Source organism: Eptatretus burgeri, chromosome 1 (assembly GCF_056783735.1).
Source record: "Eptatretus burgeri isolate ZD-2024b chromosome 1, Ebu_testis_v1, whole genome shotgun sequence".
In the NCBI taxonomy this organism is placed as follows: Eukaryota; Metazoa; Chordata; class Myxini; order Myxiniformes; family Myxinidae; genus Eptatretus; species Eptatretus burgeri.
The window spans coordinates 128192124-128206770 of NC_140961.1; the positions used below are offsets into that span (position 1 = coordinate 128192124).

At 40.1% G+C, this 14647-nt stretch overlaps 1 long non-coding RNA gene and 1 pseudogene across 1 annotated transcript; both read right to left on the reverse strand.

The window, feature by feature from the left end:
- Positions 1 to 6185: 6185 nt before the first annotated feature.
- LOC147035387 (uncharacterized) lies at positions 6186 to 14122 on the reverse strand. Its single transcript, XR_015062276.1, has 3 exons — positions 12275 to 14122; positions 11886 to 12112; positions 6186 to 6851 (listed from the first exon to the last, which is right to left on the reverse strand). It is a non-coding gene; the product is annotated as an uncharacterized LOC147035387 (long non-coding RNA).
- Positions 11541 to 11681, reverse strand: LOC147035388 (signal recognition particle RNA; annotated as a pseudogene).
- Positions 14123 to 14647: the final 525 nt, after the last annotated feature.

A 14647-nucleotide genomic window follows, 5' to 3' on the forward strand; every position in this document is an offset into this window, starting at 1 on the left:
CACACACACACACACACACACACACACACACACACACACACACACACACACACACACACACAACCTCGTTTTTTCATGTCTGTTATTCACAATTCTATTTATTTATTGTACAGTATCAATTATTCTTTAAAAAAAAAATACAATTTAAAGGATTGCTGTTAAAGGTGTTAATGTCACAACACGTGATATTAAACTTTATTTTAATTGTAAACCTCAAAATAATTACTTTACCTAAAGTAAGGACCTGAACTTGTAAGCAATTGACTGATTTCCTGACTCTCCGCATCATCAGCTGGCCACTGTTCTTCCTCGAGGTTTTCGATCCTTTCAGCCCAGAGCCTTTCGAAACAGTGGATCCACATCAGCAGATTGTCTACATCAGTAGATCCACAACCTCAGTTGCATCCAGGCACAGTCCACCTATCAATTCATCATCACTAATCACACTTTTCTCGCTGGAGGATTTAATGTACTAATACACCCATTCCTTGCAGGAGCATCAGGGAGTTATTATTCTCTCTGGGGTATACACAGGTAGTGGAGAAAAAAATGGAAACAGCAGGGTAAATGAGGGACACGAAGCAATGTCTTCTACACAAGTGTGGCCCATATGTAGATTAAGCAAATGACATCCCAGCATGCTTCGGGTCATGTATAGAAATGCTGCACACGCCTGGTTGCCTATAATTATGGCGAGCGTGGCTGAAAGAGGAGATCCCCAAATGCTGCCATCCACAGAGCACTTGCAGTTGCCCAATGGTTTGATGAGCATGACACTGATGTTATCCATATGTCTTGGCCTTCTCAGTCACCAGATCCGAACCCAATCGAGTATTTATGGAATATTCTGGAATGACACCGAAGACAGCGTTTTCCACCTCCATTGAAAGGTGTGAGTTGAATGACTTTCTCATGGAAGAATGGTGCCGCATACCTCCTGCAGAATTCCAGATGCTGATGGACTCTATGCCACGGCACATACAGGCCGTACTAGCCGCACGTGGTGGCCCAACATCCTATTATGTGACTTTACATTAGTGCTTTAATTTTTTGTCCACTACCTGTAAATTGCATTTATAGAACATCTCAGCTCATATAATGCCTCAAGAACGTCGGGTTTCCTTCCTTTATGTTTAGTGTTAAACAGCAATAGCGACTATTTTAAAAGGTCATCATACGTGCTTGTGGTATATAATTATTTTTGTATTGTTTTTTTCACTTCCGGTAGAGGTGCCTTACAAAATGCTATGATAAGCTATTTATACACGTCAATATGGCATTTGTCCAAGAAAAAAAAAACCTATTGGGGAGAGGGGATATTATTAGTGTTAATATTGTTTTATAATAACATTAATATTATGCTATTATCATTTGTGTTGTTATTGCTTTTGTTATTAGAAGTGGCCTTGGAAAAAAATGTGACGATTAGCTCTCGTAACATGGATTTACACCTGAACATGGATTTTGCCCAAGGCGGAAAACCCCTTGGTGAAGGGGGGTGGGGGAACCAGGTCATTACAACAACCATTGTGTGACCCTTAGTCCTCCTGTCAAGGTTGGTTGAGGTTCGATAAGTAATGCCTAAATGATTCTCGATCAAACAGACGGACAGATGGACAGACACCAAATTGCATATCTTAGTATGATTATCACAATGTCATAACTCTCATCACACATATTATTTCATAGTCCTAATTATTTCATCTGCAACTGTACAATAGAATAGCTTCTTAGCAATCTTGCTGTCGAAGAAAGGCATTCGTACAATGAGGAATGGAAAAGCATCTCGTTTATCAAATAATTTGGTGTGAAATAAATTTGTCTCGCAACAAAGGGGACACAACACTACTGCGATGCCCCGTCTGTATGTCTGTGTGTCTGTCCATGTTTACATATTTTCGATTTTAAAATGGTTTTCTCTGCAACCGCTTGTCCGATTGGTACAAAACTTCAAACGTAGGAGGGGCTTCCCAAGGATAACCTTTAATTGCTAACTCTGACGTTAAAGGTCACATGGTATGGCAGCCACAGTGGATTAAAGGGAAAAAAATTGGACATAATTTTCTCCAAAACTGCTCAAAGAAAAAAAATTGAAACTTGGCATGTCATAAACTCCCCATGGAGTATATAGGGTGACATTGATGACGTCATCACTGAAGCGGTATTCCAGCCATAATTGGTTCAATTGAAATCCTTATCCGAAAAATCTGCAACTTCATATATTTCATCTTTGACCTGATGTGAATGAAGAAATAAATTTAGGATGTCATAATGCATGCCAAGAAACTATGTGACATAACAGGGTGAATGGATGACATGGGTATATGGACCATAATAGCAGTGGGCCATAATAGTAGCGTGTTCAGTTAACGATGATATATTTGTTCAGAATGAACGTGCGAAGCGAGACTATGCACTCTACGAATGCCATTCTCGTTATTATTGATGTCGATTTATAATTCTAAAAAATATACTTAAGAGGAAGCTTGGTTTTCCTTTTGTTTGGAAACACACACACACACACACACACACACACACACACACACACACACACACACACACACACACTAAAATACAGGCACTAGCAATATAAAAATTTCTCCAAAGAAACGTTTTGTTTCAATGGAAGAGTGAGGTGATGGATGGTAGAAAGTCATGCATTGACAGTTGGGGCAATGCAACATCTTCTTGCACAAAGGACATGAATGACACAGGAAGAGGAGAAAGAACAGAGAAAGAAACTTAACTTCGGAAAGGTATGAGAAGGTTCATGAGAACAGAGAAGATCACATGGATAAAGGATAACCTGCATTGCCAATGTTAATCTCTGGAGGGAAGAATGGGGTTGCACAGACTGAGTAAAAAGACTCGACAAAGGAGTGGAGATGAGCAGTAAGTCTGGATTTGGGGATTTTCAAAAGGAGGGGTTTCTGAAAGGACATGTGAAAACTGGATGGACTGAGGAGGGAGAAAGGGATGAAAGAGCAGAGGGAGCAAGACCTGAGGAGAGGCAGTATAAAGCGAAAAATATATGGTCTACCCAGGAGAGATCATATGTGATGGTCCAGCCCAGAAGTTCAAAATAGATTTTCTTCCATTGGTTGATTGTGGAAATGGATGCATGAGTTCATTTGCAATCCTCCCAACAGACAGGGTGAGAATCTGAGATCAAAGTAAATCGAAAGTCATTTTCCAAATGCTACACCAGCATTTCATTATTTCCAAGTTAGCAAAAATGGAAGTCACTGACAGTTTGTCGTTCGGATATGGTACTGTGCCTGGTGATGGGTTAATGGTTAGAGTGGTGAGCTTGGGATCCTAGGGTCCTGAGTTCCAATCCTGCTCGGCTGTTGAATTAATACCAGGTGGGGTTGACTCAGCCTGTCATCCTTCTGAGGTCGGCAAAATGAGTGCCAGCTTGCTGGGATGATTTAGCCATTCAAGTATCCTGCACTGGAGTGATGACCCATCCAGGATTGTGCGCAATCGCCCAGGAGACTGATTCGGCAACACCAATGCTTTGCACAGTCTGGTCCCAATGGATGGATGGATATGGTACTGTACAGTGTAATGTGGAGTCATCTCCGAAGAGAAAAGCAGCATTTTCAGATCGGCGGAGAAGTCAAAATGGAACACGAGAACTGAGCCTAAGATGCTGCCTTGTGGTACCGACTTCAGCCTCTACTGTTGGAGCAGGTGAGATGATTCTCTTGAGAGATACACAATTACAGCACAAGTGAAGGAATACATTTGAGAGTCAGGAAAGAACATGGCCTTGAATTCCACAGGTCAAGCCCTTGGCAAGAAAAGTAGGATGCCAGACTTTGTCTAGAATGTTTGAGATATGTCAAGAGACATGCCTGGTGTTGGCTTAATGATTAGGGTAGTGGGCTTGGGATCCTAGGATCTTGAGTTCAAATCCCACTCGGCTGCTGAATTAATACCGGGTGGGGTTGACTCTGCCTGTCATCCTTCTGAGGTCGGCAAAAATGAGTGTCAGCTTGCTGGTATACTGTGTCAGAGTGGCGACCTGTCCAAGATTGTGTCCAATAGCTGAGGAGACTGCTTAGGCAGCACCAATGCTCTGCACAGAGTATGGTTCCAATAGATGGATGGACGGATGTCAAGAGACCGTTATGGCATCGCTCTTCCTTATGACTCAGAGCATTCATCCATTATTGTGGGAGATGCAGCAGCCTCTCAAATTTAAGTGGTGGGACAATCCAAAATGATGGTCAGAGATTAGACCATTTGTGAAAAGGACTTAATGTCAGCTGCAATAATGAATTCCATCACTTTGCTTAAATAGAGAAGGAAACTAATGGGTCTGGAGATGACTGTATCTGTTTTTGCATTATTCTGATGCATTGCAGTTATATTGGATACCTTCTAAGCAGAAGAGAGGCACCCGAAGGTGAAGAGTACGCTAAAGAGAGCAAACGAGTACAGCACAGCACATTTTGAAAACATGGGGGCTAATGTCTTTTGGACCCATCACCAAGGCAGACAGACTCGAGGCTGTCCTTAACATAAAGTCATGGGTGAAAAAGTCATTGTGTCCAGAATTTAATGGAAATGAGGAGGTAATGTAGGGAGGGACAAAGAGGTTTTGTCTGAGGCTGATCATCACTGATGTCATGCACCACATTTACACTTGCCCAACAAGCATGCCTCACTGACTGGATCATAAATTGCGGACCTCATTGCCATCGCTGTGTTTTCCCACTAAATATAATGTGGCGATGATGAGGCAGGTCAGCACCCAATAAAAGAGTGCCCCCACTTCGAGAGAATGTAAAGAGGCAATAAAATCTTATAAAACTAATAAGTAAATAAATCAATCAATCAAAAAATCTTGGTAGTAAAGAAAATAAGTAAAAAATTGGAGGTATGCTGATGATACAACTCTGTTGGCAGGAAGTAAAGTGGACTTGATGAAACTTCTGTAGACGGTGAAGGAGGAAAGTGAAAATCTGGTCTTGATTTAAACCGAAAAAAAAACGAAAGATCTTGTCAACTGTGAAGATTGCTGTGTTAAGAATTGGGAGATCAGGTGGAAATAGTGGAAAGTTTCATCTTCCTGGGTTATAAGATTGAAGTGAGTGGAGAATGTGGAGGATAAATTCATAGCCGGTAGCGTTGGGAAGAAGAACAATGTCAGGATTGACCAAAGATCTGGAAAGACAAAGATGTGACAAAAGTAACCAATAGGAGGCTGGTGAATGATCTGGTATTTCCAGTTGCAATGTATGGATGTGAGTCATGGACAGTGAAAATAAATAAATGAACTAGATTGACAGTTTTGAAATGTGGTGTTGGGGATGAATGTTAAAAATTCCATGGGCTACAAGAAGAACAAACAAATCAGTGCTTGAAGAAATTACACCACCATGTACATTAGTAGCGCTGATATTAAAACAGACACTATCATACTTTGGGCGCAGCATGCATGCAGAGAACCAGAGTCTGGAGAAGTCAACCATGCAAGGTGTGGTTGTGGGAAGAAGAGGAAGAAGCTGATCATGGTTGTGCCTGATGGATGGGGTAAAGACTACCTTGCTGTCTCTGCCAGTGCTTCAGAAAGCAGTGTAGGATAGGAACGTTTGGAAAAAAAAAATGATCAAGAATGTCACCAGAAGTCAGCCACAACTTAAAGGAACTGGATAAAGAAATAAAAAGAATCATAAAATAATAAACCAGCCAATAAAATTGATAAAATGGCTCTCAACATGACCAACCGATCATCAAAGTTGACTCACTCTGCAATCACAACATTCAACCTCATTGAATAACCTCTTACAAATCCACATCAAACCTCTTTCTTCCAAAAGGTCATGATTCTTTCCAAAAGCATAAATTGTAGGTTGTGTCATATTGTAACAGTCGTCGGGTCAGTCACTCCGATTTCCCAGAACGAACCTGACGAGTCATTTTAATCATGACCACAGAGGTCAGTTGATTCGGTGGTTCAAGGTAGGGTCATGGACTTTGATTTCTGCGACCTTCCCCGTTGGACCTGTCGAACCAACCAAGCTCTGCTATTTAACTACCCGGGCCCTGAACCAATCGAGCTGAATGAGCCGTAGGTGACTCGTACTGACAGGGAGTGCGGCAATGATTGCCACGACCAATACCCTCTAAGCAGGTGTTAATTGACCACCTCAAGAGAACCACAATAATCAGAATAAAACCCAAGACCAAGTCAGATTTATTTCAAAGGAAAACAGGCAAAAAAAAAAGAACACATGCATGCAATAGATAAATAGCCACACAATAATCACCAACAATAAAATAACCCCTTAACCCCTACCGATACGCGCTCTCAATGCCAACGGACGATCAGAAAATGAATAATTATCCCATTCCCAATCAATCACTTGAAGAGAGATATAGATAGGGAATTGGTAGGACAAGAAGAGATTGTCATCAAACCCGGCAAAGTCATGCAGGAATTCTGGAGGCAGTTCGACTCCACAGCAGGGAGATCATTCTGGAGCCAGAGAGAGAGAGAAAGAGAGGCATGGCTCGTTTGAGTGGCATGATGCCGTTTGGCAGTTCGAGGGACAAGGTGACCATTCGAACCATTCCCTAATGAGCCTTCTTTGCTCAGATCATGAGCATCTGGCCTTTTATCAATTCTAATTTGTGCGTCCTTCCCTCTCCTTGCCATTGTTACCACTCGACTTGATGGGCAGGCCAACTTGGTCGTACCGGCAGGAGCATGAACTCATAGCGGTTGCTTCATGAGTTCAACGGCATGAGTTGCTTCATGAGACCAAGGTGATTTCACTGTCTTTTGATGGCACTTCTTTATTTCCCCGCCTGGTTCACGCTGCAATTTCTTGCGAGCACTTTAAAAGAAAAACATTCAGACAGATAACAGAGGATAAAAACATTAAATTAATGTGTTGCAAGGAATGGTGGTTTGAGACAGAAACAAGGTGGCAAGGAAGACGAACATCGATCTATTACAAACACAACACATCTCATTATCTCGGCAACCGATGGTGGACGGAGATTATCTTTTCACCTCTGTTTGTCTGATTGCTACTTGCGAAATCGAAGCTTCAAGGGGTCCGGTCCCTCCGACCCTTTCAGATGACCTTTTACACTTTTAGATCCATTATAGACCTTCTTTAATCACTTTAGACTCAGATCCTTCAGACAGTCTTAGACTTTCACTGCTATTGGAAATTACCCTTTAGATCTTTAGACCCCATAAGACCCTTATAGAGCCCTATAGACCCTTTGAAAAACTTAGACCCTTTAGACCTCGATACCTTTTACACCCCTTAGATACTGAACCTTACACTGGAACACCAATGTAGTCAGATACTGAACCTTACACTTAAATTAATATGAAAGGTTATCAAAACAGAAGCCTGGTGTTGGCGCAGTGGTTAGGGCAGCAGCTTGGGATCCAAAAGGTCCTGAGTTCGAGCCCCGTTGGGTCACTGAATTAATACACCAGGAGGTTGACTCAGCCTGTCATTCTTCCGAGGTCGGCGAAGTGAGTACCAGTGTACTGGGCCGGTGTATACCCCAGTTAAAATAGGTGTACCATATCCCTGTGTTGTAAGAGACGACCAGGGTTGCGTCAGGAAGGGAATCCGGCGTAAAACATGTGCCAAATAATTATGTGGATCAAAACGGATGATTTGTTAGATATACAACCCTAACGGGAGCAGCCGAAAGAAGAAGAAGAAGAAGAGATACTGAACCTTACACGCTTTAGACCTGTAGACCCGTTAGACCCCTTTATCCGCTCAATACACAAACATCTGTAGTCTTCTTGCAATACAAAGACTACTTTTTTCAGCAAGTAATGTGCAATCTCCACACACCTGGGTACTCTGCTGATTTGAACAGAATTTGCCTATTGGGTCAATGGATTGGATCACCCATCAAAACTTAGAAGCATGTCATTTATTTGGATTTCACAAGTAGTGTGTTCTGCACGACATCTTTCTTGTTTGTCTGTCTGTGAGCATGATATCTCAAAATGCTACGGATGGATTCGGACAACACTTGGTGGACAGGTTGAGTGTGTGATAAGGAAAAAGTATTTCGATTTTGTTGAAGATCCGGATCCAGATCTGAGAATTTTTTAAAAAATTATTCACCATTGAGAGATGGGACCAAAAACGATATACAGCATGATATTTCAAAAAGTTATGGACGGATTGTGATAAAACTATGTGGATGAGTTGAGTAGATGACAAGAATAAGCCGATTCGATTTTGCTTGAGATCTGGATCCAAATCCGGTTGATCAGTGGATACAAAACGTAAACTGTTTAGCCTGGCTGAGCGATGAGCTCAACGAGTGCCGTTCTCGTTCCCTGTCTATATTGAGGTCCAAGTGAAAACGAAATGTCATGTAATTCTTTTTCTCAACAACAACAACAATAAATAAATATTAAAGGTTATCAAAACACCCAACTCACCACTTTTTTCCTCTTTTGCTAAGTCCTTGCATTTCCTTTACATGACTTCTATCCAAGAAATCATTGAATATCTGCATCTACTAGATGTCCACCGACTATTTTATGGCAAAGACTGCTGGATCACAAAATAACAAGGTTGGAAAATATTTCAGGTGTGGAGAACCTGTGTTGTGTTTACAGCCTTCACTTTTCATGGTAACACTTTTGGTGCATGGCCATACAAATAAAGGAATGTTGTGAAGGTGATACGGAGCAGGTTTGAACAAATCACCTTTGCTTGTGCTAAATTTGCATTTTTACTCCAATCACATCTGCAAACCATGATTGAGCGAACGTGCTAACCTCCCTCAACAATCGACAACAGCTGTGTAGTTAGGATAAAATATGGAGTTTAGTTTCTTCACCCTAAGGCCCATCCCCAGATTTTGCTCTGAGAGCTCGACCCAAGCAGCAGAACAAATTTTCTAAAGACAACTTGGGTTGACGTTCAGATTATTTAAATATTGGCCAATCAAGTTTCGGTTCAAAGAAGATGTCATTTCAATTCACCATCATTCTTATCCCAAGCAATCTATAAAGAAAAGGGTTTTTAGGATGTGGGAGTTCAGATGTTGTGATGAATTGGTGTACTTGATAAAAAATCATATTTGAATGTCATGCATGACTACAAGCAATAAGAAGGGTTGAACACTCCTTTTTTTGCTTTCAGCTGGAGGAAATGCCCAAACGTACTATGCGGTGCGGTGTTCCGATGCATTATTTCCTCTTCAAAACAAAAGAGAAAGCCTTGCATCGTAAAGAATTTTTTTTTTTTTTAAAAAGAAAAAAAAAAGAGAGAAGCATGCCCATGCAAACAAAAATCGCTTTGCACTCGTAAACTTTTCAACTCTCAACTTTTCAACTCTTTACACTCACCAGGGAAAGATAAAGGGCTGTGAGCGCATAACGTCCGGTCTTAAAACGAGGACAATAAGGCAGGCTATGAAAGCAGTCGTGGCATCTACATGCACAGCACCGGCGTTGTCTCAAGATAACACGATGAAAATAAGCAAATTATTACGATTATTGCTATGATATTAGCTTTATTATTACAGCAACGGTAAACTCCATGAGATTATTGCTCGGAAAACTCTCCACCAGTTTTATATGAAAAAAAGCTTTTCTTGCCATTTCAATCGTTTGGGTAATCTTTCAGTTTCTTTTTCAAATCAATTCAATAATATTAATAAGTATTATTATCATTAATTAATAACAATTTCTGGATTGCTATGATCGCACATATATCCCTGAGAGTGGAGATAATAGGAAGGTTTATTGTTTGATGGTTTACAAGAAGTTAAGATTTTCAAATATGCTCGATTGAAAACAAACCTAAAAGTATGGGGAAGGTTGTTTGTTAAAAATTAGGATTGTTCCAAAGGATGCTTCCGTTGAATGTCCTTGTTTGTTTTTCCTTTGACACTTTGACATCTTCTGAGAAGTTACTGAAATGAAAGAACACGTCGATATATTCAGTTTAAATGCTTAGTTTTCATCCAGTCGTAGTGTGAACTTTTTGCTTCTTCCATTTCCCCGCCCCCCCCCCCCCCCGAACATGATCATTAAGTAAATAAATCATTTACAAGTGCTGATAGGATTATAAGGGGTGAGAATTAAATTCTCATGATATGGCTTGGCATGATAAAAAAAAAAACAACAAAAAAAACAACAAGTTAGTGCTTCCACATCGTTGTTTTAGTACTCTTCAACCATTTTATTCAACCAGTCACGACTATTTAACTACAACAGCAGCCAGTAGAACGTATACCTCTGCCAGGCTGAACAGTTTACGTTTTGTATTCCACTGATAGACCGGATATGCATGCAGATCTGAACCAAAATCGAATCGCCTTGTTCTTCTCACCTACCAAACTCATACACAACTTTTTAAGTTATCGTGCTATATATCGTTTTTTGGCCCTATCTCTCAATGGTGAAGAATCAGTTTTTAAAAGCCTAATATCCGGATCCGCGTTCGGATTTTCACCAAAATCTAACAAATCCATCCTTGTGAAACACCGAACCTGTCCACCAAGTTTCATCCGAATCCGTCAATAACTTTTTAAGATACCTTGCTCACAGACAACCAAACAGAGGGGAATACCAAACTTCCATCCACCTTTGGTGGCAGAGGTATTCAACATTTATATTTTACCAATAACTCTTCACCAAAGAACTGGGGCATTTACGTCATTCTCAAAAAACAAAACTTACTGCTGGCAGAGATGATGTGGAAGATTTTTTTTTCTACAGTGCGAGGGAATGACCCCTAGATTACCCTTCATGACTAAAAAATATGAGTTGCAGCTTATGGTGTTATGATTTACAATTGAAGAACATAAAGTCATGACAACAAGTAGCAACAATGAAGGCCATCACCATGCGATCATATATCATGCTGTGCTCTATTAAAGAGGACATTCGTCAAAAGCAGGTCTGTCAAGCCAGAGAGATTGTGATACCATTGGAGTCCCCTTTCCCCTCCCACTGGCCGGGTCGTGGTGTCGTGACCCAGACAACAGTGCCTGAGCAGACTAAACGATCGAGCGAAGGACAGAGGCAAAAAAAAAGTCTTTGCACTGTTTTTTCAACCCATGTCACACACAGATAATGTGTTGTTCTTACATGAGACCTGAGGGGCAATGAGATAACGCAGGGAGAGGTTCGGCCTTTCTTGTGTTAACAACTTTATGACCTGCTAATCTTACCCAAACTGTAAACTTTGATTTCATTTAACCCTCCAGTAGGTTTTTTGTGGTTGTAGTCCCATTGTTGAAATTTAATTGATTATATATATATATATATATATATATATATATATATATATATATATATATATATATATATATATATATATATATATATATATATATATATATATATAAACATATATATATATATATATATATATATATGTTGTTGTTCGTCTTTCAGCTGCTCCTGTTAGGGGTCGCCACAGCGGATCATCCGTTATGATCCGCATACTGATTTGGCACAGGTTTTACGCCGGATGCCCTTCCTGACGCAACCCTGGTCGCCTCTTACGACACAGGGATAAGGATTGGGTTTCGCCATGATTCCGGGCTGCCCTACACCCTCTCATAGCGCGGCCCAGAGCAGAGCTCCCGTCTTCAAGCGATCCTCCAACCCAAGCCTCCGAGTAGCCGGATTACAGGCGCACGCCACTACGCCCGGTCGAATATATATATATATATATATATATATATATATATATATATATATATATATATATATATATATATATATATATATATATATATATATATATATATATATATATATATATATATATATATTCCTTTTAGAAAAGTGATAGTTTTTAAAAAAAAACTTGTATACACAATGAAATAATGATTGTTATAAATTAAAATTTTATTACCTTTACTAATATTATGAACCAGACGACGGAATAATGATTAGATCGTCTGGTCGGTGATTCAAACTCCGTCGGAGTCAAAACAAAGACTTAAAAAATGGTACGTGCTGCTTCCTTGCTTGAAACTCAGCATTTAGAAGTGTAGGGCATGGACAAACAAGGCTGAGAAAGCAATGGCAAACCTCCTCGTATAACCATTGCAAAGAAACTGCTTTGGCAGCACCGGCTCTCTGGAAAGACGATGGTATGTCAACACCAAAAAACAATATTATGCTTGAAAAGTTCAACTGTCAAATAAGACAACATAGGAAAAATGAACCACTTATATGAAGACGAATTTATTGTCCATGGCAATTTATTACTGAGTGTTTATTTTCTCAAACAATACGCACCAGACAATGGGATGAGCAAGAAGACGAATCATGTGATGGAAGGTGGCGATGCAGGCAACAGGGAGAACCTCATCAGCAGACTCATCGAGGGGCTCTGGGCCTGCTCATGGTGGTTTTCATCGAGCCATAATGTAGCATTTCATTACAACAACAATAAACAATCTCTTATAATAAAAAGTTAATGAAACTGATATTTCTAAGTAGGTCATGTGAGTTACATGATTGGGTTTGTGGTGTCGCGTTTTATTGTGATAAATTACGTGTTACACTTTCTTTTTGATATTTTTATTTGTTGAATGTAGAACTTACAAAAAAAACTTGTTCCTGGTCGTTGAAAATAACTTCAATCATTCTATTAATAATGGCAGTATCATACCAGTTACCTGCATGACTACATTTGTGTTCAGGGTTATCATGTTTTTACACAACTACAAATGAAGAAAAAAATATTTTGTTTAACAATGTAGATCAAGATACAACAGTAGCCCAAAGTACTGTACTCTATAATAATATGTGGTATATAATTATAAACTAATATCCTTTTAGCTGATAACTTGCATTAATATTCCACATGAATTCCCTTAACCAATCATTTCATTTTTGCAACACTAGTACCAGGTTCTATAACTATCCAGAGTGGTCTTTTTATGCACCAAATAAATAGGGCACAACTACTATAGTTATACAATGGACTATAAAATCACCATTCAATTATAGCCTATTGTGATCAGCAAAAAAACAGCTTCCATCACACACACACACACACACACACACACACACACACACACACACACACACACACACACACACACACACACACACACACACACACACACACACACACACACACACACCATGTATACATACACACATCATGTATACACACACACCCTGTATATACACACACACACACACTCAAATCCCAGAACTATTTTATCACATTCCTAAGACAAATTGACCACAATAAAACGACATTCATATTTAGATAACCTGATTATTTTCATTGTACTTTATCATGTACGAGAGGTTGTGAAGATATCCAACGTAACACTCCTGTAACAATCTCAATTCTTTGGCTTGGAATGCACCCAAGTCACTTTTTACCAGCATGCCTGTGAATATTTGGGGGTAGTTTAGGTAGAGTTCATGTGCTTCCTGCAAATGCCATTGTGATAAGACGTCAGACCATCAAGCAATGCCGCAGCTCCCATTGTACGTCAACATGTGCATATTTGTCCAAAAACATGGTTTTCACATCATGCGTCACCACATCATTGTGAATCGCAATGCTTTATTTAAAAAAAAAAACTGCCAGTCAATCTCTTTTGCCTACCATGGCAACAAAAGCAATGCATCAACCTTTCTCAAAACAACCGTGAAACCAAAATGCAGTCTTATCTGAAATATCTGTTTTCATAATTTTCCATCAGCTGTGACTCACACTTGACTGCCTGCCTCCAGTTCCTCTGCCAGAGTGAAGTTCATGTCCCCAGTCAGGAATGCCTTTGCAAATTGCGGTCACTCCCACCCTCTTGTCACCACATCAACCTTTATTTCACCTCTCCTTTTAGACCTCATTCCCCACAAACACGTCACAAACTCCCACATCAATAGCAACTTTGATAAACTACCTTTTCTTGCATCCTTGTAACTAGGTGCTGTTTGATTTCCTATTGAATCTCCCTTCTCTATTCTGAGAACTGAAGCAAACTGTTGCTTGCATCAATGATCAATACACACTACCCTTTTTAGTGCAAGTGGAGCCCTGTAGTAGTGGCCTGTGGAGACCACTATTGTCTTTAAAGTGTTTGTAGAATGATAAATTGCCAGTATATATTAACTGCCAAAGCAACAGGCTAGGTGTATGCAGACTCACCTTTGGGTTTGAATGTCGACCCAGTTATAAACTGTCATCCTGGTGCTTCGCATGCAGGATGAGCCACCAATGTGTGCATCGTCCATCGGAAGGATGCGAAGCCGGAGGACCAGTCTGTCCGCACTGAAGGTGTTTGGTGGTGGATGTTAAATATCCCACGGTGTCTTCCGTCAAGCGGAGTTTTGGATAACTGCCACACCACGGATAATTTCCAAACCTCCACCAATTTAATGTCAGGACAGGCAGCTAGTTACAGAAAGGCTATAGCCGGAACCAGTGATCCCATAGCCGACCTCATAAGGTTAGAATAATTGTGTCCTTTAAGGACGAGGAAGAAATAGGAGTTTATTATTATGTCTTCCACCACTGGTAGGCTACTTATTGGATAATAGGCACGCAATCACTTAGAAAAACCAGGAAATAGCTTAGAAAAACTATTTGGGGAAGCGAGTAACATGCTATCCTCTAGAATGGATGACTAAGGTCTCTTTCTCTCT